Source organism: Pleurodeles waltl, chromosome 1_2, assembly GCF_031143425.1.
Source record: "Pleurodeles waltl isolate 20211129_DDA chromosome 1_2, aPleWal1.hap1.20221129, whole genome shotgun sequence".
In the NCBI taxonomy this organism is placed as follows: Eukaryota; Metazoa; Chordata; class Amphibia; order Caudata; family Salamandridae; genus Pleurodeles; species Pleurodeles waltl.
Window position 1 is genome coordinate 140941501 of NC_090437.1, and position 26320 is coordinate 140967820.

The following is a 26320-nucleotide window of genomic DNA, read 5'->3' on the forward strand; positions in this document are numbered from 1 at the left end:
TTTGGCTAAAAAAACATATTTTCCTCACATTTCGGTGACAGAAAGTTCTGGAATCTGAGAGGAGCCACAAATTTCCTTCCACCCAGCGTTTCCCCAAGTCTCCTGATCAAAATGGTACCTCACTTGTGTGGGTAGACCTAGCGCCCGCAACAGGATATGCCACAAAACACAACGTGGACACATCACACAAAACAGAGCTGTTTTTTGCAAAGTGCCTACCTGTAGATTTTGGCCTCTAGCTCAGCCGGCACCTAGGGAAACCTACCAAACCTGTGCATTTTTGAAAACTAGAGACCTAGGGGAATCCAAGATGGGGTGACTTGTGGAGCTCTGACCAGGTTCTGTTACCCAGAATCCTTTGCAAACCTCAGAATTTGGCTAAAAAAACACATTTTCCTCACATTTCGGTGACAGAAAGTTCTGGAATCTGAGAGGAGACACAAATTTCCTTCCACCCAGCGTTCCCCAAGTCTTCCGATAAAAATGATACCTCACTTGTGTGGGTAGTCCTGGCGCCCGCGACAGGAAATGTCCCAAAACACAAAGTGGGCACATTCCTTTTTTTGACAGAAAACAGAGCTGTTTTTTGCAAAGTGCCTACCTGTAGATTTTGGCCTCTAGCTCAGCCGGCACCTAGGGAAACCTACCAAACCTGTGCATTTTTGAAAACTAGAGACCTAGGGGAATCCAAGATGGGGTGACTTGTGCGGCTCTGACCAGGTTTTGTTACCCATAATCCTTTGCAAACCTCAAAATTTGGCTAAAAAAACATATTTTCCTCACATTTCGGTGACAGAAAGTTCTGGAATCTGAGAGGAGCCACAAATTTCCTTCCCCCCAGCGTTCCCCCAAGTATTCCGATAAAAATGATACCTCACTTGTGTGGGTAGTCCTAGCACCCGCGACAGGAAATGTTCCAAAACACAAAGTGGGCACATCCCATTTTTTTTACAGAAAACAGAGCTGTTTTTTGCAAAGTGCCTACCTGTAGATTTTGGCCTCTAGCTCAGCCGGCACCTAGGGAAACCTACCAAACCTGTGCATTTTTGAAAACTAGAGACCTAGGGGAATCCAAGATGGGGTGACTTGTGGGGCTCTGACCAGGTTCTGTTACCCAGAATCCTTTGCAAACCTCAAAATATGACTAAAAAAACATATTTTCCTCACATTTCGGTGACAGAAAGTTCTGGAATCTGAGAGGAGCCACAAATTTCCTTCCACCCACTGTTCCCCCAAGTCTCGCGGTAAAAATGGTACCTCACTTGTGTGGGTAGGCTTAGCGCCCGCGACAGGATATGCCCCAAAACACAACGTGGACACATCACAGAAAACAGAGCTGTTTTTGGCAAAGTGCCTACCTGTAGATTTTGGCCTGTAGCTCAGCCGGCCCCTAGGGAATCCTACCAAACCTGTGCATTTTTGAAAACTAGAGACCTAGGGGAATCCAAGATGGGGTGACTTGTGGGGCTCTGATCAGGTTCTGTTACCCAGAATCCTTTGCAAACCTCAGAATTTGGCTAAAAAAACACATTTTCCTCACATTTCGGTGACAGAAAGTTCTGGAATCTGAGAGGAGACACAAATTTCCTTCCACCCAGCGTTCCCCCAAGTCTTCCGATAAAAATGATACCTCACTTGTGTGGGCAGTCCTAGCGCCCGTGAAAGGAAATGTCCCAAAACACAAAGTGGGCACATTCCTTTTTTTGACAGAAAACAGAGCTGTTTTTTGCAAAGTGCCTACCTGTAGATTTTGGCCTCTAGCTCAGCCGGCACCTAGGGAAACCTACCAAACCTGTGCATTTCTGAAAACTAGAGACCTTGGGGAATCCAAGATGGGGTGACTTGTGGGGCTCTGACCAGGTTCTGTTACCCGGAATCCTTTGCAAACCTTAAAATTTGGCTAAAAAAACATATTTTACTAACATTTCGGTGACAGAAAGTTCTGGAATCTGAGAGGAGCCACAAATTTCCTACCACCCAGCGTTTCCCCAAGTCTCCCGATAAAAATGGTACCTCACTTGTGTGGGTAGACCTAGCGCCCGCAACAGGATATGCCCCAAAACACAACGTGGACACATCACAAAAAACAGAGCTGTTTTTTGCAAAGTGCCTACCTGTAGATTTTGGCCTCTAGCTCAGCCGGCACCTAGGGAAACCTACCAAATCTGTGCATTTCTTAAAACTAGAGACCTAGGGGAATCCAAGAGGGCGTGACTTGTGGGGCTCTGACCAGGTTCTGTTACAAAAAATCCTTTGCAAACCTCAAAATTTGGCTAAAAAAACACATTTTCCTCACAATTCGGTGACAGAAAGTTCTGGAATCTGAGAGGAGCCACAAATGTCCTTCCACCCAGCGTTCCCCCAAGTATTCCGATAAAAATGATACCTCACTTGTGTGGGTAGTCCTAGCGCCCGCGACAGGAAATGTTCCAAAACACAAAGTGGGCACATCCCATTTTTTGACAGAAAACAGAGCTGTTTTTTGCAAAGTGCTTTCCTGTAGATTTTGGCCTCTTGCTGAGCCGGCACCTAGGGAAACCTACCAAACCTGTGCATTTCTGAAAACTAGAGACCTAGGGGAATCCAAGATGGGGTGACTTGTGGGGCTCTGACCAGGTTCTCTTACCCATAATCCTTTGCAAACCTCACAATTTGGCTAAAAAAACATATTTTCCTCACATTTCGGTGACAGAAAGTACTGGAATCTGAGAGGAGCCACAAATTTCCTTCCACCCAGCGTTCCCCCAAGTATTCCGATAAAAATGATACCTCACTTGTGTGGGTAGTCCTAGCGCCCGCAAGAGGAAATGTCCCAAAACACAAAGTGGGCACATTCCTTTTTTTGACAGAAAACAGAGCTGTTTTTTGCAAAGTGGCTACCTGTAGATTTTGGCCTCTAGCTCAGCCGGCACCTAGGGAAACCTACCAAACCTGTGCATTTCTGAAAAACAGAGACCTAGAGGAATCCAGGATGGGGTGCTTTGTGGGGCTCTGACCAGGTTCTGTTACCCAGAATCCTTTGCAAACCTCAACATTTGGCTAAAAAAACATATTTTCCTCACATTTCGGTGACAGAAAGTTCTGGAATCTGAGAGGAGCCACAAATTTCCTTCCACCCAGCGTTTCCCCAAGTCTCCCGATCAAAATGGTCCTCACTTGTGTGGACAGACCTAGCGCCCGCGACAGAATATGCCACAAAACACAACGTGGACACATCACACAAAACAGAGCTGTTTTTTGCAAAGTGCCTACCTGTAGATTTTGGCCTCTAGCTCAGCCGGCACCTAGGGAAACCTACCAAACCTGTGCATTTTTTAAAACTAGAGACCTAGGGGAATCCAAGATGGGGTGACTTGTGGGGCTCTGACCAGGTTCTGTTACCCATAATCCTTTGCAAATCTCAGAATTTGGCTAAAAAAACACATTTTCCTCACATTTCGGTGACAGAAAGTTCTGGAATCTGAGAGGAGCCACAAATTTCCTTCCACCCAGCGTTCCCCCAAGTATTCCGATAAAAATGATACCTCACTTGTGTGGGTAGTCCTAGCGCCCGCGACAGGAAATGTTGCAAAACACAAAGTGGGCACATCCCATTTTTTGACAGAAAACAGAGCTGTTTTTTGCAAAGTGCCTACCTGTAGATTTTGGCCTCTAGCTCAGCCGGCACCTAGGGAAACCTACCAAACCTGTGCATTTTTTAAAACTAGAGACCTAGGGGAATCCAAGATGGGGTGACTTGTGGGGCTCTGACCAGGTTCTGTTACCCATAATCCTTTGCAAACCTCAAAATTTGGCTAAAAAAACATATTTTTCTCACATTTCGGTGACAGAAAGTTCTGGAATCTGAGAGGAGCCACAAATTTCCTTCCACCCAGCGTTCCCCCAAGTAGTCCGATAAAAATGATACCTCACTTGTGTGGGTAGGCTTAGCGCCCGCAACAGGATATGCCCCAAAACACAACGTGGACACATCACAGAAAACAGAGCTGTTTTTGGCAAAGTGCCTACCTGTAGAATTTGGCCTGTAGCTCAGCCGGCCCCTAGGGAAACCTACCAAACCTGTGCATTTTTGAAAACTAGAGACCTAGGGGAATCCAAGATGGGGTGACTTGTGGAGCTCTGACCAGGTTCTGTTACCCAGAATCCTTTGCAAACCTCAGAATTTGGCTAAAAAAACACATTTTCCTCACATTTCGGTGACAGAAAGTTCTGGAATCTGAGAAGAGCCACAAATTTCCTTCCACCCAGCATTTCCCCAAGTCTCCCGATAAAAATGGTACCTCACTTGTGTGGGTAGACCTAGCGCCCGCGACAGGATATGCCCCAAAACACAACGTGGACACATCACACAAAACAGAGCTGTTTTTTGCAAAGTGCCTACCTGTAGATTTTGGCCTCTAGCTCAGCCGGCACCTAGGGAAACCTACCAAATCTGAGCATTTCTTACAACTAGAGACCTAGGGGAATCCAAGATGGGGTGACTTGTGGGGCTCTGACCAGGTTCTGTTACCCAGAATCATTTGCAAACCTCAAAATGTGGCTAAAAAAACACATTTTCCTCACAATTCGGTGACAGAAAGTTCTGGAATCTGAGAGGAGCCACAAATTTCCTTCCATCCAGCGTTCCCCTAAGTATTCCGATAAAAATGATACCTCACTTGTGTGGGTAGTCCTAGCGCCCGCGACAGGAAATGTTCCAAAACACAAAGTGGGCACATCCCATTTTTTGACAGAAAACAGAGCTGTTTTTTGCAAAGTGCCTACCTGTAGATTTTGGCCTGTAGCTCAGCCGGCACCTAGGGAAACCTAACAAACCTGTGCATTTTTCAAAACTAGAGACCTAGGGGAATCCAAGATGGGGTGACTTGTGGGGCTCTGACCAGGTTCTGTTACCCATAATCCTTTGCAAACCTCACAATTTGGATAAAAAAACATATTTTCCTCACATTTCGGTGACAGAAAGTCCTGGAATCTGAGAGGAGCCACAAATTTCCTTCCACCCAGCGTTCCCCCAAGTATTCCGATAAAAATGATACCTCACTTGTGTGGGTAGTCCTAGCGCCCGCGAGAGGAAATGTCCCAAAACACAAAGTGGGCACATTCCTTTTTTTGACAGAAAACAGAGCTGTTTTTTGCAAAGTGCCTACCTGTAGATTTTGGCCTCTAGCTCAGCCGGCACCTAGGGAAACCTACCAAACCTGTGCATTTCTGAAAACTAGAGACCTAGGGGAATCCAGGATGGGGTGCCTTGTGGGGCTCTGACCAGGTTCTGTTACCCAGAATCCTTTGCAAACCTCAAAATTTGGCTAAAAAAACATATTTTCCTCACATTTCTGTGACAGAAAGTTCTGGAATCTGAGAGGAGCCACAAATTTCCTTCCACCCAGCGTTTCCCCAAGTCTCCTGATCAAAATGGTACCTCACTTGTGTGGGTAGACCTAGCGCCCGCGACAGGATATGCCACAAAACACAACGTGGACACATCACACAAAACAGAGCTGTTTTTTGCAAAGTGCCTACCTGTAGATTTTGGCCTCTAGCTCAGCCGGCACCTAGGGAAACCTACCAAACCTGTGAATTTTTGAAAACTAGAGACCTAGGGGAATCCAAGATGGGGTGACTTGTGGGGCTCTGACCAGGTTCTGTTACCCAGAATCCTTTGCAAATCTCAGAATTTGGCTAAAAAACACATTTTCCTCACATTTCGGTGACAGAAAGTTCTGGAATCTGAGAGGAGCCACAAATTTCCTTCCACCCAGCGTACCCCCAAGTATTCCGATAAAAATGATACCTCACTTGTGTGGGTAGTCCTAGCGCCCGCGACAGGAAATGTTCCAAAACACAAAGTGGGCACATCCCATTTTTTGACAGAAAACAGAGCTGTTTTTTGCAAAGTGCCTACCTGTAGATTTTGGCCTCTAGCTCAGCCGGCACCTAGGGAAACCTACCAAACCTGTGCATTTTTTAAAACTAGAGACCTAGGGGAATCCAAGATGGGGTGACTTGTGGGGCTCTGACCAGGGTCTGTTACCCATAATCCTTTGCAAATGTCAGAATTTGGCTAAAAAAACACATTTTCCTCACATTTCGGTGACAGAAAGTTCTGGAATCTGAGAGGAGCCACAAATTTCCTTCCACCCAGCGTTCCCCCAAGTATTCCAATAAAAATGATACCTCACTTGTGTGGGTAGTCCTAGCGCCCGCAACAGGAAATGTTCCAAAACACAAAGTGGGCACATCCCATTTTTTGACAGAAAACAGAGCTGTTTTTTGCAAAGTGCCTACCTGTAGATTTTGGCCTCTAGCTCAGCCGGCACCTAGGGAAACCTACCAAACCTGTACATTTTTGAAAACTAGAGACCTAGGGGAATCCAAGATGGGGTGACTTGTGGGGCTCTGACCAGGTTCTGTTACCCAGAATCCTTTGCAAATCTCAGAATTTGGCTAAAAAAACACATTTTCCTCACATTTCGGTGACAGAAAGTTCTGGAATCTGAGAGGAGCCACAAATTTCCTTCCACCCAGCGTTCCCCCAAGTATTCCGATAAAAATGATACCTCACTTGTGTGGGTAGTCCTATCGCCCGCGACAGGAAATGTTCCAAAACACAAAGTGGGCACATCCCATTTTTTGACAGAAAACAGAGCTGTTTTTTGCAAAGTGCCTACCTGTAGATTTTGGCCTCTAGCTCAGCCGGCACCTAGGGAAACCTACCAAACCTGTGCATTTTTGAAAACTAGAGACCTAGGGGAATCCAAGATGGGGTGACTTGTGGGGCTCTGACCAGGTTCTGTTACCCAGAATCCTTTGCAAACCTCAAAATTTGGCTAAAAAAACACATTTTCCTCACAATTCGGTGACAGAAAGTTCTGGAATCTGAGAGGAGCCACAAATTTCCTTCCACCCAGCGTACCCCCAAGTATTCCGATAAAAATGATACCTCACTTGTGTGGGTAGTCCTAGCGCCCGCGACAGGAAATGTTCCAAAACACAAAGTGGGCACATCCCATTTTTTGACAGAAAACAGAGCTGTTTTTTGCAAAGTGCCTACCTGTAGATTTTGGCCTCTAGCTCAGCCGGCACCTAGGGAAACCTACCAAACCTGTGCATTTTTTAAAACTAGAGACCTAGGGGAATCCAAGATGGGGTGACTTGTGGGGCTCTGACCAGGGTCTGTTACCCATAATCCTTTGCAAATGTCAGAATTTGGCTAAAAAAACACATTTTCCTCACATTTCGGTGACAGAAAGTTCTGGAATCTGAGAGGAGCCACAAATTTCCTTCCACCCAGCGTTCCCCCAAGTATTCCAATAAAAATGATACCTCACTTGTGTGGGTAGTCCTAGCGCCCGCAACAGGAAATGTTCCAAAACACAAAGTGGGCACATCCCATTTTTTGACAGAAAACAGAGCTGTTTTTTGCAAAGTGCCTACCTGTAGATTTTGGCCTCTAGCTCAGCCGGCACCTAGGGAAACCTACCAAACCTGTACATTTTTGAAAACTAGAGACCTAGGGGAATCCAAGATGGGGTGACTTGTGGGGCTCTGACCAGGTTCTGTTACCCAGAATCCTTTGCAAATCTCAGAATTTGGCTAAAAAAACACATTTTCCTCACATTTCGGTGACAGAAAGTTCTGGAATCTGAGAGGAGCCACAAATTTCCTTCCACCCAGCGTTCCCCCAAGTATTCCGATAAAAATGATACCTCACTTGTGTGGGTAGTCCTATCGCCCGCGACAGGAAATGTTCCAAAACACAAAGTGGGCACATCCCATTTTTTGACAGAAAACAGAGCTGTTTTTTGCAAAGTGCCTACCTGTAGATTTTGGCCTCTAGCTCAGCCGGCACCTAGGGAAACCTACCAAACCTGTGCATTTTTGAAAACTAGAGACCTAGGGGAATCCAAGATGGGGTGACTTGTGGGGCTCTGACCAGGTTCTGTTACCCAGAATCCTTTGCAAACCTCAAAATTTGGCTAAAAAAACACATTTTCCTCACAATTCGGTGACAGAAAGTTCTGGAATCAGAGAGGAGCCACAAATTTCCTTCCACCCAGCGTTCCCCCAAGTATTCCGATAAAAATGATACCTCACTTGTGTGGGTAGTCCTAGCGCCCGCGACAGGAAATGTCCCAAAACACAAAGTGGGCACATTCCTTTTTTTGACAGAAAACAGAGCTGTTTTTTGCAAAGTGCCTACTTGTAGATTTTGGCCTCTAGCTCAGCCGGCACCTAGGGAAACCTACCAAACCTGTGCATTTCTGAAAACTAGAGACCTAAGGGAATCCAGGATGGGGTGCCTTGTGGGGCTCTGACCAGGTTCTGTTACGCAGAATCCTTTGCAAACCTCAAAATTTGGCTAAAAAAACATATTTTCCTCACATTTCGGTGACAGAAAGTTCTGGAATCTGAGAGGAGCCACAAATTTCCTTCCACCCAGCGTTTCCCCAAAGTCTCCCGATAAAAATGGTACCTCACTTGTGTGGGTAGACCTAGCGCCCGCGACAGGATATGCCACAAAACACAAAGTGGGCACATCCCATTTTTTGACAGAAAACAGAGCTGTTTTTTGCAAAGTGCCTACCTGTAGATTTTGGCCTCTAGCTCAGCCGGCACCTAGGGAAACCTACCAAACCTGTACATTTTTGAAAACTAGAGACCTAGGGGAATCGAAGATGGGGTGACTTGTGGGGCTCTGACCAGGTTCTGCTACCCAGATTCCTTTGCAAATCTCAGAATTTGGCTAAAAAAACACATTTTCCTCACATTTCAGTGACAGAAAGTTCTGGAATCTGAGAGGAGGCACAAATTTCCTTCCACCCAGCGTTCCCCCAAGTATTCCGATAAAAATGATACCTCACTTGTGTGGGTAGTCCTAGCGCCCGCGACAGGAAATGTTCCAAAACACAAAGTGGGCACATCCCATTTTTTGACAGAAAACAGAGCTGTTTTTTGCAAAGTGCCTACCTGTAGATTTTGGCCTCTAGCTCAGCCGGCACCTAGGGAAACCTACCAAACCTGTGCATTTTTGAAAACTAGAGACCTAGGGGAATCCAAGATGGGGTGACTTGTGGGGCTCTGACCAGGTTCTGTTACCCAGAATCCTTTGCAAACCTCAAAATTTGGCTAAAAAAACACATTTTCCTCACAATTCGGTGACAGAAAGTTCTGGAATCAGAGAGGAGCCACAAATTTCCTTCCACCCAGCGTTCCCCCAAGTATTCCGATAAAAATGATACCTCACTTGTGTGGGTAGTCCTAGCGCCCGCGACAGGAAATGTCCCAAAACACAAAGTGGGCACATTCCTTTTTTTGACAGAAAACAGAGCTGTTTTTTGCAAAGTGCCTACCTGTAGATTTTGGCCTCTAGCTCAGCCGGCACCTAGGGAAACCTACCAAACCTGTGCATTTCTGAAAAATAGAGACCTAGGGGAATCCAGGATGGGGTGTCTTGTGGGGCTCTGACCAGGTTCTGTTACGCAGAATCCTTTGCAAACCTCAAAATTTGGCTAAAAAAACATATTTTCCTCACATTTCGGTGACAGAAAGTTCTGGAATCTGAGAGGAGCCACAAATTTCCTTCCACCCAGCGTTTCCCCAAAGTCTCCCGATAAAAATGGTACCTCACTTGTGTGGGTAGGCTTAGCGCCCGCAACAGGATATGCCCCAAAACACAACGTGGACACATCACAGAAAACAGAGCTGTTTTTGGCAAAGTGCCTACCTGTAGAATTTGGCCTGTAGCTCAGCCGGCCCCTAGGGAAACCTACCAAACCTGTGCATTTTTGAAAACTAGAGACCTAGGGGAATCCAAGATGGGGTGACTTGTGGAGCTCTGACCAGGTTCTGTTACCCAGAATCCTTTGCAAACCTCAGAATTTGGCTAAAAAAACACATTTTCCTCACATTTCGGTGACAGAAAGTTCTGGAATCTGAGAGGAGCCACAAATTTCCTTCCACCCAGCGTTTCCCCAAGTCTCCCGATAAAAATGGTACCTCACTTGTGTGGGTAGACCTAGCGCCCGCGACAGGATATGCCCCAAAACACAACGTGGACACATCACACAAAACAGAGCTGTTTTTTGCCAAGTGCCTACCTGTAGATTTTGGCCTCTAGCTCAGCCGGCACCTAGGGAAACCTACCAAACCTGTGCATTTCTGAAAACTAGAGACCTAGGGGAATCCAAGATGGGGTGACTTGTGGGGCTCTGACAAGGTTCTGTTACCCAGAATCCCTTGCACACCTCAAAATTTGGCTAAAAAAACATATTTTCCTCACATTTCGGTGACACAAAGTTCTGGAATCTGAGAGGAGATACAAATTTCCTTCCACCCAGCGTTCCCCCAAGTATTCCGATAAAAATGATACCTCACTTGTGTGGGTAGTCCTAGCGCCCGCGACAGGAAATGTTCCAAAACACAAAGTGGGCACATCCCATTTTTTGACAGAAAACAGAGCTGTTTTTTGCAAAGTGCCTACCTGTAGATTTTGGCCTCTAGCTCAGCCGGCACCTAGGGAAACCTACCAAACCTGTGCATTATTGAAAACTAGAGACCTAGGGGAATCCAAGATGGGGTGACTTGTGGGGCTCTGACCAGGTTCTGTTACCCAGAATCCCTTGCACACCTCAAAATTTGGCTAAAAAAACATATTTTCCTCACATTTCGGTGACAGAAAGTTCTGGAATCTGAGAGGAGATACAAATTTCCTTCCACCCAGCGTTCCCCCAAGTATTCCGATAAAAATGATACCTCACTTGTGTGGGTAGTCCTAGCACCCGCGACAGGAAATGTTCCTGAACACAAAGTGGGCACATCCCATTTTTTTTACAGAAAACAGAGCTGTTTTTTGCAAAGTGCCTATCTGTAGATTTTGGCCTCTAGCTCAGCCGGCACCTAGGGAAACCTACCAAACCTGTGCATTTTTGAAAACTAGAGACCTATGGGAATCCAAGATGGGGTGACTTGTCGGGCTCTGACCAGGTTCTGTTACCCAGAATCCTTTGCAAACCTCAAAATATGGCTAAAAAAACATATTTTCCTCACATTTCGGTGACAGAAAGTTCTGGAATCTGAGAGGAGCCACAAATTTCCTTCCACCCACTGTTCCCCCAAGTCTCCTGGTAAAAATGGTACCTCACTTGTGTGGGTAGGCTTAGCGCCCGCGACAGGATATGCCCCAAAACACAACGTGGACACATCACAGAAAACAGAACTGTTTTTGGCAAAGTGCCTACCTGTAGATTTTGGCCTGTAGCTCAGCCGGCCCCTAGGGAAACCTACCAAACCTGTGCATTTTTGAAAACTAGAGACCTAGGGGAATCCAAGATGGGGTGACTTGTGGGGCTCTGACCAGGTTCTGTTACCCAGAATCCTTTGCAAACCTCAAAATTTGGCTAAAAAAACACATTTTCCTCACAATTCGGTGACAGAAAGTTCTGGAATCAGAGAGGAGCCACAAATTTCCTTCCACCCAGCGTTCCCCCAAGTATTCCGATAAAAATGATACCTCACTTGTGTGGGTAGTCCTAGCGCCCGCGACAGGAAATGTCCCAAAACACAAAGTGGGCACATTCCTTTTTTTGACAGAAAACAGAGCTGTTTTTTGCAAAGTGCCTACCTGTAGATTTTGGCCTCTAGCTCAGCCGGCACCTAGGGAAACCTACCAAACCTGTGCATTTCTGAAAACTAGAGACCTAGGGGAATCCAGGATGGGGTGCCTTGTGGGGCTCTGACCAGGTTCTGTTACGCAGAATCCTTTGCAAACCTCAAAATTTGGCTAAAAAACACATTTTCCTCACATTTCGGTGACAGAAAGTTCTGGAATCTGAGAGGAGCCACAAATTTCCTTCCACCCAGCGTTTCCCCAAAGTCTCCCGATAAAAATGGTACCTCACTTGTGTGGGTAGACCTAGCGCCCGCGACAGGATATGCCACAAAACACAACGTGGACACATCACACAAAACAGAGCTGTTTTTTGCAAAGTGCCTACCTGTAGATTTTGGCCTCTAGCTCAGCCGGCACCTAGGGAAACCTACCAAACCTGTGAATTTTTGAAAACTAGAGACCTAGGGGAATCCAAGATGGGGTGACTTGTGGGGCTCTGACCAGGTTCTGTTACCCAGAATCCTTTGCAAATCTCAGAATTTGGCTAAAAAACACATTTTCCTCACATTTCGGTGACAGAAAGTTCTGGAATCTGAGAGGAGCCACAAATTTCCTTCCACCCAGCGTACCCCCAAGTATTCCGATAAAAATGATACCTCACTTGTGTGGGTAGTCCTAGCGCCCGCGACAGGAAATGTTCCAAAACACAAAGTGGGCACATCCCATTTCTTGACAGAAAACAGAGCTGTTTTTTGCAAAGTGCCTACCTGTAGATTTTGGCCTCTAGCTCAGCCGGCACCTAGGGAAACCTACCAAACCTGTGCATTTTTTAAAACTAGAGACCTAGGGGAATCCAAGATGGGGTGACTTGTGGGGCTCTGCCCAGGGTCTGTTACCCATAATCCTTTGCAAATCTCAGAATTTGGCTAAAAAAACACATTTTCCTCACATTTCGGTGACAGAAAGTTCTGGAATCTGAGAGGAGCCACAAATTTCCTTCCACCCAGCGTTCCCCCAAGTATTCCAATAAAAATGATACCTCACTTGTGTGGGTAGTCCTAGCGCCCGCAACAGGAAATGTCCCAAAACACAAAGTGGGCACATTCCTTTTTTTGACAGAAAACAGAGCTGTTTTTTGCAAAGTGCCTACCTGTAGATTTTGGCCTCTAGCTCAGCCGGCACCTAGGGAAACCTACCAAACCTGTGCATTTCTGAAAACTAGAGACCTAGGGGAATCCAGGATGGGGTGCCTTGTGGGGCTCTGACCAGGTTCTGTTACCCAGAATCCTTTGCAAACCTCAAAATTTGGCTAAAAAAACATATTTTCCTCACATTTCGGTGACAGAAAGTTCTGGAATCTGAGAGGAGCCACAAATTTCCTTCCACCCAGCGTTTCCCCAAGTCTCCTGATCAAAATGGTACCTCACTTGTGTGGGTAGACCTAGCGCCCGCGACAGGATATGCCACAAAACACAACGTGGACACATCACACAAAACAGAGCTGTTTTTTGCAAAGTGCCTACCTGTAGATTTTGGCCTCTAGCTCAGCCGGCACCTAGGGAAACCTACCAAACCTGTGCATTTTTGAAAACTAGAGACCTAGGGGAATCCAAGATGGGGTGACTTGTGGAGCTCTGACCAGGTTCTGTTACCCAGAATCCTTTGCAAACCTCAGAATTTGGCTAAAAAAACACATTTTCCTCACATTTCGGTGACAGAAAGTTCTGGAATCTGAGAGGAGACACAAATTTCCTTCCACCCAGCGTTCCCCAAGTCTTCCGATAAAAATGATACCTCACTTGTGTGGGTAGTCCTGGCGCCCGCGACAGGAAATGTCCCAAAACACAAAGTGGGCACATTCCTTTTTTTGACAGAAAACAGAGCTGTTTTTTGCAAAGTGCCTACCTGTAGATTTTGGCCTCTAGCTCAGCCGGCACCTAGGGAAACCTACCAAACCTGTGCATTTTTGAAAACTAGAGACCTAGGGGAATCCAAGATAGGGTGACTTGTGCGGCTCTGACCAGGTTTTGTTACCCATAATCCTTTGCAAACCTCAAAATTTGGCTAAAAAAACATATTTTCCTCACATTTCGGTGACAGAAAGTTCTGGAATCTGAGAGGAGCCACAAATTTCCTTCCCCCCAGCGTTCCCCCAAGTATTCCGATAAAAATGATACCTCACTTGTGTGGGTAGTCCTAGCACCCGCGACAGGAAATGTTCCAAAACACAAAGTGGGCACATCCCATTTTTTTTACAGAAAACAGAGCTGTTTTTTGCAAAGTGCCTACCTGTAGATTTTGGCCTCTAGCTCAGCCGGCACCTAGGGAAACCTACCAAACCTGTGCATTTTTGAAAACTAGAGACCTAGGGGAATCCAAGATGGGGTGACTTGTGGGGCTCTGACCAGGTTCTGTTACCCAGAATCCTTTGCAAACCTCAAAATATGACTAAAAAAACATATTTTCCTCACATTTCGGTGACAGAAAGTTCTGGAATCTGAGAGGAGCCACAAATTTCCTTCCACCCACTGTTCCCCCAAGTCTCGCGGTAAAAATGGTACCTCACTTGTGTGGGTAGGCTTAGCGCCCGCGACAGGATATGCCCCAAAACACAACGTGGACACATCACAGAAAACAGAGCTGTTTTTGGCAAAGTGCCTACCTGTAGATTTTGGCCTGTAGCTCAGCCGGCCCCTAGGGAATCCTACCAAACCTGTGCATTTTTGAAAACTAGAGACCTAGGGGAATCCAAGATGGGGTGACTTGTGGGGCTCTGATCAGGTTCTGTTACCCAGAATCCTTTGCAAACCTCAGAATTTGGCTAAAAAAACACATTTTCCTCACATTTCGGTGACAGAAAGTTCTGGAATCTGAGAGGAGACACAAATTTCCTTCCACCCAGCGTTCCCCCAAGTCTTCCGATAAAAATGATACCTCACTTGTGTGGGCAGTCCTAGCGCCCGTGACAGGAAATGTCCCAAAACACAAAGTGGGCACATTCCTTTTTTTGACAGAAAACAGAGCTGTTTTTTGCAAAGTGCCTACCTGTAGATTTTGGCCTCTAGCTCAACCGGCACCTAGGGAAACCTACAAAACCTGTGCATTTCTGAAAACTAGAGACCTTGGGGAATCCAAGATGGGGTGACTTGTGGGGCTCTGACCAGGTTCTGTTACCCAGAATCCTTTGCAAACCTTAAAATTTGGCTAAAAAAACATATTTTACTCACATTTCGGTGACAGAAAGTTCTGGAATCTGAAAGGAGCCACAAATTTCCTACCACCCAGCGTTTCCCCAAGTCTCCCGATAAAAATGGTACCTCACTTGTGTGGGTAGACCTAGCGCCCGCAACAGGATATGCCCCAAAAAACAACGTGGACACATCACAAAAAACAGAGCTGTTTTTTGCAAAGTGCCTACCTGTAGATTTTGGCCTCTAGCTCAGCCGGCACCTAGGGAAACCTACCAAATCTGTGCATTTCTTAAAACTAGAGACCTAGGGGAATCCAAGAGGGCATGACTTGTGGGGCTCTGACCAGGTTCTGTTACCCAGAATCCTTTGCAAACCTCAAAATTTGGCTAAAAAAACACATTTTCCTCACAATTCGGTGACAGAAAGTTCTGGAATCTGAGAGGAGCCACAAATTTCCTTCCACCCAGCGTTCCCCCAAGTATTCCGATAAAAATGATACCTCACTTGTGTGGGTAGTCCTAGCGCCCGCGACAGGAAATGTTCCAAAACACAAAGTGGGCACATCCCATTTTTTGACAGAAAACAGAGCTGTTTTTTGCAAAGTGCTTTCCTGTAGATTTTGGCCTCTTGCTGAGCCGGCACCTAGGGAAACCTACCAAACCTGTGCATTTCTGAAAACTAGAGACCTAGGGGAATCCAAGATGGGGTGCCTTGTGGGGCTCTGACCAGGTTCTGTTACCCAGAATCCTTTGCAAACCTCAACATTTGGCTAAAAAAACATATTTTCCTCACATTTCGGTGACAGAAAGTTCTGGAATCTGAGAGGAGCCACAAATTTCCTTCCACCCAGCGTTTCCCCAAGTCTCCCGATCAAAATGGTCCTCACTTGTGTGGACAGACCTAGCGCCCGCGTCAGGATATGCCACAAAACACAACGTGGACACATCACACAAAACAGAGCTGTTTTTTGCAAAGTGCCTACCTGTAGATTTTGGCCTCTAGCTCAGCCGGCACCTAGGGAAACCTACCAAACCTGTGCATTTTTTAAAACTAGAGACCTAGGGGAATCCAAGATGGGGTGACTTGTGGGGCTCTGACCAGGTTCTGTTACCCAGAATCATTTGCAAACCTCAAAATGTGGCTAAAAAAACACATTTTCCTCACAATTCGGTGACAGAAAGTTCTGGAATCTGAGAGGAGCCACAAATTTCCTTCCATCCAGCGTTCCCCTAAGTATTCCGATAAAAATGATACCTCACTTGTGTGGGTAGTCCTAGCGCCCGCGACAGGAAATGTTCCAAAACACAAAGTGGGCACATCCCATTTTTTGACAGAAAACAGAGCTGTTTTTTGCAAAGTGCCTACCTGTAGATTTTGGCCTGTAGCTCAGCCGGCACCTAGGGAAACCTAACAAACCTGTGCATTTTTCAAAACTAGAGACCTAGGGGAATCCAAGATGGGGTGACTTGTGGGGCTCTGACCAGGTTCTGTTACCCATAATCCTTTGCAAACCTCACAATTTGGATAAAAAAACATATTTTCCTCACATTTCGGTGACAGAAAGTCCTGGAATCTGAGAGGAGCCACAAATTTCCTTCCACCCAGCGTTCCCCCAAGTATTCCGATAAAAATGATACCTCACTTGTGTGGGTAGTCCTAGCGCCCGCGAGAGGAAATGTCCCAAAACACAAAGTGGGCACATTCCTTTTTTTGACAGAAAACAGAGCTGTTTTTTGCAAAGTGCCTACCTGTAGATTTTGGCCTCTAGCTCAGCCGGCACCTAGGGAAACCTACCAAACCTGTGCATTTCTGAAAACTAGAGACCTAGGGGAATCCAGGATGGGGTGCCTTGTGGGGCTCTGACCAGGTTCTGTTACCCAGAATCCTTTGCAAACCTCAAAATTTGGCTAAAAAAACATATTTTCCTCACATTTCTGTGACAGAAAGTTCTGGAATCTGAGAGGAGCCACAAATTTCCTTCCACCCAGCGTTTCCCCAAGTCTCCTGATCAAAATGGTACCTCACTTGTGTGGGTAGACCTAGCGCCCGCGACAGGATATGCCACAAAACACAACGTGGACACATCACACAAAACAGAGCTGTTTTTTGCAAAGTGCCTACCTGTAGATTTTGGCCTCTAGCTCAGCCGGCACCTAGGGAAACCTACCAAACCTGTGAATTTTTGAAAACTAGAGACCTAGGGGAATCCAAGATGGGGTGACTTGTGGGGCTCTGACCAGGTTCTGTTACCCAGAATCCTTTGCAAATCTCAGAATTTGGCTAAAAAACACATTTTCCTCACATTTCGGTGACAGAAAGTTCTGGAATCTGAGAGGAGCCACAAATTTCCTTCCACCCAGCGTACCCCCAAGTATTCCGATAAAAATGATACCTCACTTGTGTGGGTAGTCCTAGCGCCCGCGACAGGAAATGTTCCAAAACACAAAGTGGGCACATCCCATTTTTTGACAGAAAACAGAGCTGTTTTTTGCAAAGTGCCTACCTGTAGATTTTGGCCTCTAGCTCAGCCGGCACCTAGGGAAACCTACCAAACCTGTGCATTTTTTAAAACTAGAGACCTAGGGGAATCCAAGATGGGGTGACTTGTGGGGCTCTGACCAGGGTCTGTTACCCATAATCCTTTGCAAATGTCAGAATTTGGCTAAAAAAACACATTTTCCTCACATTTCGGTGACAGAAAGTTCTGGAATCTGAGAGGAGCCACAAATTTCCTTCCACCCAGCGTTCCCCCAAGTATTCCAATAAAAATGATACCTCACTTGTGTGGGTAGTCCTAGCGCCCGCAACAGGAAATGTTCCAAAACACAAAGTGGGCACATCCCATTTTTTGACAGAAAACAGAGCTGTTTTTTGCAAAGTGCCTACCTGTAGATTTTGGCCTCTAGCTCAGCCGGCACCTAGGGAAACCTACCAAACCTGTACATTTTTGAAAACTAGAGACCTAGGGGAATCCAAGATGGGGTGACTTGTGGGGCTCTGACCAGGTTCTGTTACCCAGAATCCTTTGCAAATCTCAGAATTTGGCTAAAAAAACACATTTTCCTCACATTTCGGTGACAGAAAGTTCTGGAATCTGAGAGGAGCCACAAATTTCCTTCCACCCAGCGTTCCCCCAAGTATTCCGATAAAAATGATACCTCACTTGTGTGGGTAGTCCTATCGCCCGCGACAGGAAATGTTCCAAAACACAAAGTGGGCACATCCCATTTTTTGACAGAAAACAGAGCTGTTTTTTGCAAAGTGCCTACCTGTAGATTTTGGCCTCTAGCTCAGCCGGCACCTAGGGAAACCTACCAAACCTGTGCATTTTTGAAAACTAGAGACCTAGGGGAATCCAAGATGGGGTGACTTGTGGGGCTCTGACCAGGTTCTGTTACCCAGAATCCTTTGCAAACCTCAAAATTTGGCTAAAAAAACACATTTTCCTCACAATTCGGTGACAGAAAGTTCTGGAATCTGAGAGGAGCCACAAATTTCCTTCCACCCAGCGTACCCCCAAGTATTCCGATAAAAATGATACCTCACTTGTGTGGGTAGTCCTAGCGCCCGCGACAGGAAATGTTCCAAAACACAAAGTGGGCACATCCCATTTTTTGACAGAAAACAGAGCTGTTTTTTGCAAAGTGCCTACCTGTAGATTTTGGCCTCTAGCTCAGCCGGCACCTAGGGAAACCTACCAAACCTGTGCATTTTTTAAAACTAGAGACCTAGGGGAATCCAAGATGGGGTGACTTGTGGGGCTCTGACCAGGGTCTGTTACCCATAATCCTTTGCAAATGTCAGAATTTGGCTAAAAAAACACATTTTCCTCACATTTCGGTGACAGAAAGTTCTGGAATCTGAGAGGAGCCACAAATTTCCTTCCACCCAGCGTTCCCCCAAGTATTCCAATAAAAATGATACCTCACTTGTGTGGGTAGTCCTAGCGCCCGCAACAGGAAATGTTCCAAAACACAAAGTGGGCACATCCCATTTTTTGACAGAAAACAGAGCTGTTTTTTGCAAAGTGCCTACCTGTAGATTTTGGCCTCTAGCTCAGCCGGCACCTAGGGAAACCTACCAAACCTGTACATTTTTGAAAACTAGAGACCTAGGGGAATCCAAGATGGGGTGACTTGTGGGGCTCTGACCAGGTTCTGTTACCCAGAATCCTTTGCAAATCTCAGAATTTGGCTAAAAAAACACATTTTCCTCACATTTCGGTGACAGAAAGTTCTGGAATCTGAGAGGAGCCACAAATTTCCTTCCACCCAGCGTTCCCCCAAGTATTCCGATAAAAATGATACCTCACTTGTGTGGGTAGTCCTATCGCCCGCGACAGGAAATGTTCCAAAACACAAAGTGGGCACATCCCATTTTTTGACAGAAAACAGAGCTGTTTTTTGCAAAGTGCCTACCTGTAGATTTTGGCCTCTAGCTCAGCCGGCACCTAGGGAAACCTACCAAACCTGTGCATTTTTGAAAACTAGAGACCTAGGGGAATCCAAGATGGGGTGACTTGTGGGGCTCTGACCAGGTTCTGTTACCCAGAATCCTTTGCAAACCTCAAAATTTGGCTAAAAAAACACATTTTCCTCACAATTCGGTGACAGAAAGTTCTGGAATCAGAGAGGAGCCACAAATTTCCTTCCACCCAGCGTTCCCCCAAGTATTCCGATAAAAATGATACCTCACTTGTGTGGGTAGTCCTAGCGCCCGCGACAGGAAATGTCCCAAAACACAAAGTGGGCACATTCCTTTTTTTGACAGAAAACAGAGCTGTTTTTTGCAAAGTGCCTACTTGTAGATTTTGGCCTCTAGCTCAGCCGGCACCTAGGGAAACCTACCAAACCTGTGCATTTCTGAAAACTAGAGACCTAAGGGAATCCAGGATGGGGTGCCTTGTGGGGCTCTGACCAGGTTCTGTTACGCAGAATCCTTTGCAAACCTCAAAATTTGGCTAAAAAAACATATTTTCCTCACATTTCGGTGACAGAAAGTTCTGGAATCTGAGAGGAGCCACAAATTTCCTTCCACCCAGCGTTTCCCCAAAGTCTCCCGATAAAAATGGTACCTCACTTGTGTGGGTAGACCTAGCGCCCGCGACAGGATATGCCACAAAACACAAAGTGGGCACATCCCATTTTTTGACAGAAAACAGAGCTGTTTTTTGCAAAGTGCCTACCTGTAGATTTTGGCCTCTAGCTCAGCCGGCACCTAGGGAAACCTACCAAACCTGTACATTTTTGAAAACTAGAGACCTAGGGGAATCGAAGATGGGGTGACTTGTGGGGCTCTGACCAGGTTCTGCTACCCAGATTCCTTTGCAAATCTCAGAATTTGGCTAAAAAAACACATTTTCCTCACATTTCAGTGACAGAAAGTTCTGGAATCTGAGAGGAGGCACAAATTTCCTTCCACCCAGCGTTCCCCCAAGTATTCCGATAAAAATGATACCTCACTTGTGTGGGTAGTCCTAGCGCCCGCGACAGGAAATGTTCCAAAACACAAAGTGGGCACATCCCATTTTTTGACAGAAAACAGAGCTGTTTTTTGCAAAGTGCCTACCTGTAGATTTTGGCCTCTAGCTCAGCCGGCACCTAGGGAAACCTACCAAACCTGTGCATTTTTGAAAACTAGAGACCTAGGGGAATCCAAGATGGGGTGACTTGTGGGGCTCTGACCAGGTTCTGTTACCCAGAATCCTTTGCAAACCTCAAAATTTGGCTAAAAAAACACATTTTCCTCACAATTCGGTGACAGAAAGTTCTGGAATCAGAGAGGAGCCACAAATTTCCTTCCACCCAGCGTTCCCCCAAGTATTCCGATAAAAATGATACCTCACTTGTGTGGGTAGTCCTAGCGCCCGCGACAGGAAATGTCCCAAAACACAAAGTGGGCACATTCCTTTTTTTGACAGAAAACAGAGCTGTTTTTTGCAAAGTGCCTACCTGTAGATTTTGGCCTCTAGCTCAGCCGGCACCTAGGGAAACCTACCAAACCTGTGCATTTCTGAAAAATAGAGACCTAGGGGAATCCAGGATGGGGTGTCTTGTGGGGCTCTGACCAGGTTCTGTTACGCAGAATCCTTTGCAAACCTCAAAATTTGGCTAAAAAAACATATTTTCCTCACATTTCGGTGACAGAAAGTTCTGGAATCTGAGAGGAGCCACAAATTTCCTTCCACCCAGCGTTTCCCCAAAGTCTCCCGATAAAAATGGTACCTCACTTGTGTGGGTAGGCTTAGCGCCCGCAACAGGATATGCCCCAAAACACAACGTGGACACATCACAGAAAACAGAGCTGTTTTTGGCAAAGTGCCTACCTGTAGAATTTGGCCTGTAGCTCAGCCGGCCCCTAGGGAAACCTACCAAACCTGTGCATTTTTGAAAACTAGAGACCTAGGGGAATCCAAGATGGGGTGACTTGTGGAGCTCTGACCAGGTTCTGTTACCCAGAATCCTTTGCAAACCTCAGAATTTGGCTAAAAAAACACATTTTCCTCACATTTCGGTGACAGAAAGTTCTGGAATCTGAGAGGAGCCACAAATTTCCTTCCACCCAGCGTTTCCCCAAGTCTCCCGATAAAAATGGTACCTCACTTGTGTGGGTAGACCTAGCGCCCGCGACAGGATATGCCCCAAAACACAACGTGGACACATCACACAAAACAGAGCTGTTTTTTGCCAAGTGCCTACCTGTAGATTTTGGCCTCTAGCTCAGCCGGCACCTAGGGAAACCTACCAAACCTGTGCATTTCTGAAAACTAGAGACCTAGGGGAATCCAAGATGGGGTGACTTGTGGGGCTCTGACAAGGTTCTGTTACCCAGAATCCCTTGCACACCTCAAAATTTGGCTAAAAAAACATATTTTCCTCACATTTCGGTGACACAAAGTTCTGGAATCTGAGAGGAGATACAAATTTCCTTCCACCCAGCGTTCCCCCAAGTATTCCGATAAAAATGATACCTCACTTGTGTGGGTAGTCCTAGCGCCCGCGACAGGAAATGTTCCAAAACACAAAGTGGGCACATCCCATTTTTTGACAGAAAACAGAGCTGTTTTTTGCAAAGTGCCTACCTGTAGATTTTGGCCTCTAGCTCAGCCGGCACCTAGGGAAACCTACCAAACCTGTGCATTATTGAAAACTAGAGACCTAGGGGAATCCAAGATGGGGTGACTTGTGGGGCTCTGACCAGGTTCTGTTACCCAGAATCCCTTGCACACCTCAAAATTTGGCTAAAAAAACATATTTTCCTCACATTTCGGTGACAGAAAGTTCTGGAATCTGAGAGGAGATACAAATTTCCTTCCACCCAGCGTTCCCCCAAGTATTCCGATAAAAATGATACCTCACTTGTGTGGGTAGTCCTAGCACCCGCGACAGGAAATGTTCCTGAACACAAAGTGGGCACATCCCATTTTTTTTACAGAAAACAGAGCTGTTTTTTGCAAAGTGCCTATCTGTAGATTTTGGCCTCTAGCTCAGCCGGCACCTAGGGAAACCTACCAAACCTGTGCATTTTTGAAAACTAGAGACCTATGGGAATCCAAGATGGGGTGACTTGTCGGGCTCTGACCAGGTTCTGTTACCCAGAATCCTTTGCAAACCTCAAAATATGGCTAAAAAAACATATTTTCCTCACATTTCGGTGACAGAAAGTTCTGGAATCTGAGAGGAGCCACAAATTTCCTTCCACCCACTGTTCCCCCAAGTCTCCTGGTAAAAATGGTACCTCACTTGTGTGGGTAGGCTTAGCGCCCGCGACAGGATATGCCCCAAAACACAACGTGGACACATCACAGAAAACAGAACTGTTTTTGGCAAAGTGCCTACCTGTAGATTTTGGCCTGTAGCTCAGCCGGCCCCTAGGGAAACCTACCAAACCTGTGCATTTTTGAAAACTAGAGACCTAGGGGAATCCAAGATGGGGTGACTTGTGGGGCTCTGACCAGGTTCTGTTACCCAGAATCCTTTGCAAACCTCAAAATTTGGCTAAAAAAACACATTTTCCTCACAATTCGGTGACAGAAAGTTCTGGAATCAGAGAGGAGCCACAAATTTCCTTCCACCCAGCGTTCCCCCAAGTATTCCGATAAAAATGATACCTCACTTGTGTGGGTAGTCCTAGCGCCCGCGACAGGAAATGTCCCAAAACACAAAGTGGGCACATTCCTTTTTTTGACAGAAAACAGAGCTGTTTTTTGCAAAGTGCCTACCTGTAGATTTTGGCCTCTAGCTCAGCCGGCACCTAGGGAAACCTACCAAACCTGTGCATTTCTGAAAACTAGAGACCTAGGGGAATCCAGGATGGGGTGCCTTGTGGGGCTCTGACCAGGTTCTGTTACGCAGAATCCTTTGCAAACCTCAAAATTTGGCTAAAAAACACATTTTCCTCACATTTCGGTGACAGAAAGTTCTGGAATCTGAGAGGAGCCACAAATTTCCTTCCACCCAGCGTTTCCCCAAAGTCTCCCGATAAAAATGGTACCTCACTTGTGTGGGTAGACCTAGCGCCCGCGACAGGATATGCCACAAAACACAACGTGGACACATCACACAAAACAGAGCTGTTTTTTGCAAAGTGCCTACCTGTAGATTTTGGCCTCTAGCTCAGCCGGCACCTAGGGAAACCTACCAAACCTGTGAATTTTTGAAAACTAGAGACCTAGGGGAATCCAAGATGGGGTGACTTGTGGGGCTCTGACCAGGTTCTGTTACCCAGAATCCTTTGCAAATCTCAGAATTTGGCTAAAAAACACATTTTCCTCACATTTCGGTGACAGAAAGTTCTGGAATCTGAGAGGAGCCACAAATTTCCTTCCACCCAGCGTACCCCCAAGTATTCCGATAAAAATGATACCTCACTTGTGTGGGTAGTCCTAGCGCCCGCGACAGGAAATGTTCCAAAACACAAAGTGGGCACATCCCATTTCTTGACAGAAAACAGAGCTGTTTTTTGCAAAGTGCCTACCTGTAGATTTTGGCCTCTAGCTCAGCCGGCACCTAGGGAAACCTACCAAACCTGTGCATTTTTTAAAACTAGAGACCTAGGGGAATCCAAGATGGGGTGACTTGTGGGGCTCTGCCCAGGGTCTGTTACCCATAATCCTTTGCAAATCTCAGAATTTGGCTAAAAAAACACATTTTCCTCACATTTCGGTGACAGAAAGTTCTGGAATCTGAGAGGAGCCACAAATTTCCTTCCACCCAGCGTTCCCCCAAGTATTCCAATAAAAATGATACCTCACTTGTGTGGGTAGTCCTAGCGCCCGCAACAGGAAATGTCCCAAAACACAAAGTGGGCACATTCCTTTTTTTGACAGAAAACAGAGCTGTTTTTTGCAAAGTGCCTACCTGTAGATTTTGGCCTCTAGCTCAGCCGGCACCTAGGGAAACCTACCAAACCTGTGCATTTCTGAAAACTAGAGACCTAGGGGAATCCAGGATGGGGTGCCTTGTGGGGCTCTGACCAGGTTCTGTTACCCAGAATCCTTTGCAAACCTCAAAATTTGGCTAAAAAAACATATTTTCCTCACATTTCGGTGACAGAAAGTTCTGGAATCTGAGAGGAGCCACAAATTTCCTTCCACCCAGCGTTTCCCCAAGTCTCCTGATCAAAATGGTACCTCACTTGTGTGGGTAGACCTAGCGCCCGCGACAGGATATGCCACAAAACACAACGTGGACACATCACACAAAACAGAGCTGTTTTTTGCAAAGTGCCTACCTGTAGATTTTGGCCTCTAGCTCAGCCGGCACCTAGGGAAACCTACCAAACCTGTGCATTTTTGAAAACTAGAGACCTAGGGGAATCCAAGATGGGGTGACTTGTGGAGCTCTGACCAGGTTCTGTTACCCAGAATCCTTTGCAAACCTCAGAATTTGGCTAAAAAAACACATTTTCCTCACATTTCGGTGACAGAAAGTTCTGGAATCTGAGAGGAGACACAAATTTCCTTCCACCCAGCGTTCCCCAAGTCTTCCGATAAAAATGATACCTCACTTGTGTGGGTAGTCCTGGCGCCCGCGACAGGAAATGTCCCAAAACACAAAGTGGGCACATTCCTTTTTTTGACAGAAAACAGAGCTGTTTTTTGCAAAGTGCCTACCTGTAGATTTTGGCCTCTAGCTCAGCCGGCACCTAGGGAAACCTACCAAACCTGTGCATTTTTGAAAACTAGAGACCTAGGGGAATCCAAGATAGGGTGACTTGTGCGGCTCTGACCAGGTTTTGTTACCCATAATCCTTTGCAAACCTCAAAATTTGGCTAAAAAAACATATTTTCCTCACATTTCGGTGACAGAAAGTTCTGGAATCTGAGAGGAGCCACAAATTTCCTTCCCCCCAGCGTTCCCCCAAGTATTCCGATAAAAATGATACCTCACTTGTGTGGGTAGTCCTAGCACCCGCGACAGGAAATGTTCCAAAACACAAAGTGGGCACATCCCATTTTTTTTACAGAAAACAGAGCTGTTTTTTGCAAAGTGCCTACCTGTAGATTTTGGCCTCTAGCTCAGCCGGCACCTAGGGAAACCTACCAAACCTGTGCATTTTTGAAAACTAGAGACCTAGGGGAATCCAAGATGGGGTGACTTGTGGGGCTCTGACCAGGTTCTGTTACCCAGAATCCTTTGCAAACCTCAAAATATGACTAAAAAAACATATTTTCCTCACATTTCGGTGACAGAAAGTTCTGGAATCTGAGAGGAGCCACAAATTTCCTTCCACCCACTGTTCCCCCAAGTCTCGCGGTAAAAATGGTACCTCACTTGTGTGGGTAGGCTTAGCGCCCGCGACAGGATATGCCCCAAAACACAACGTGGACACATCACAGAAAACAGAGCTGTTTTTGGCAAAGTGCCTACCTGTAGATTTTGGCCTGTAGCTCAGCCGGCCCCTAGGGAATCCTACCAAACCTGTGCATTTTTGAAAACTAGAGACCTAGGGGAATCCAAGATGGGGTGACTTGTGGGGCTCTGATCAGGTTCTGTTACCCAGAATCCTTTGCAAACCTCAGAATTTGGCTAAAAAAACACATTTTCCTCACATTTCGGTGACAGAAAGTTCTGGAATCTGAGAGGAGACACAAATTTCCTTCCACCCAGCGTTCCCCCAAGTCTTCCGATAAAAATGATACCTCACTTGTGTGGGCAGTCCTAGCGCCCGTGACAGGAAATGTCCCAAAACACAAAGTGGGCACATTCCTTTTTTTGACAGAAAACAGAGCTGTTTTTTGCAAAGTGCCTACCTGTAGATTTTGGCCTCTAGCTCAACCGGCACCTAGGGAAACCTACAAAACCTGTGCATTTCTGAAAACTAGAGACCTTGGGGAATCCAAGATGGGGTGACTTGTGGGGCTCTGACCAGGTTCTGTTACCCAGAATCCTTTGCAAACCTTAAAATTTGGCTAAAAAAACATATTTTACTCACATTTCGGTGACAGAAAGTTCTGGAATCTGAAAGGAGCCACAAATTTCCTACCACCCAGCGTTTCCCCAAGTCTCCCGATAAAAAT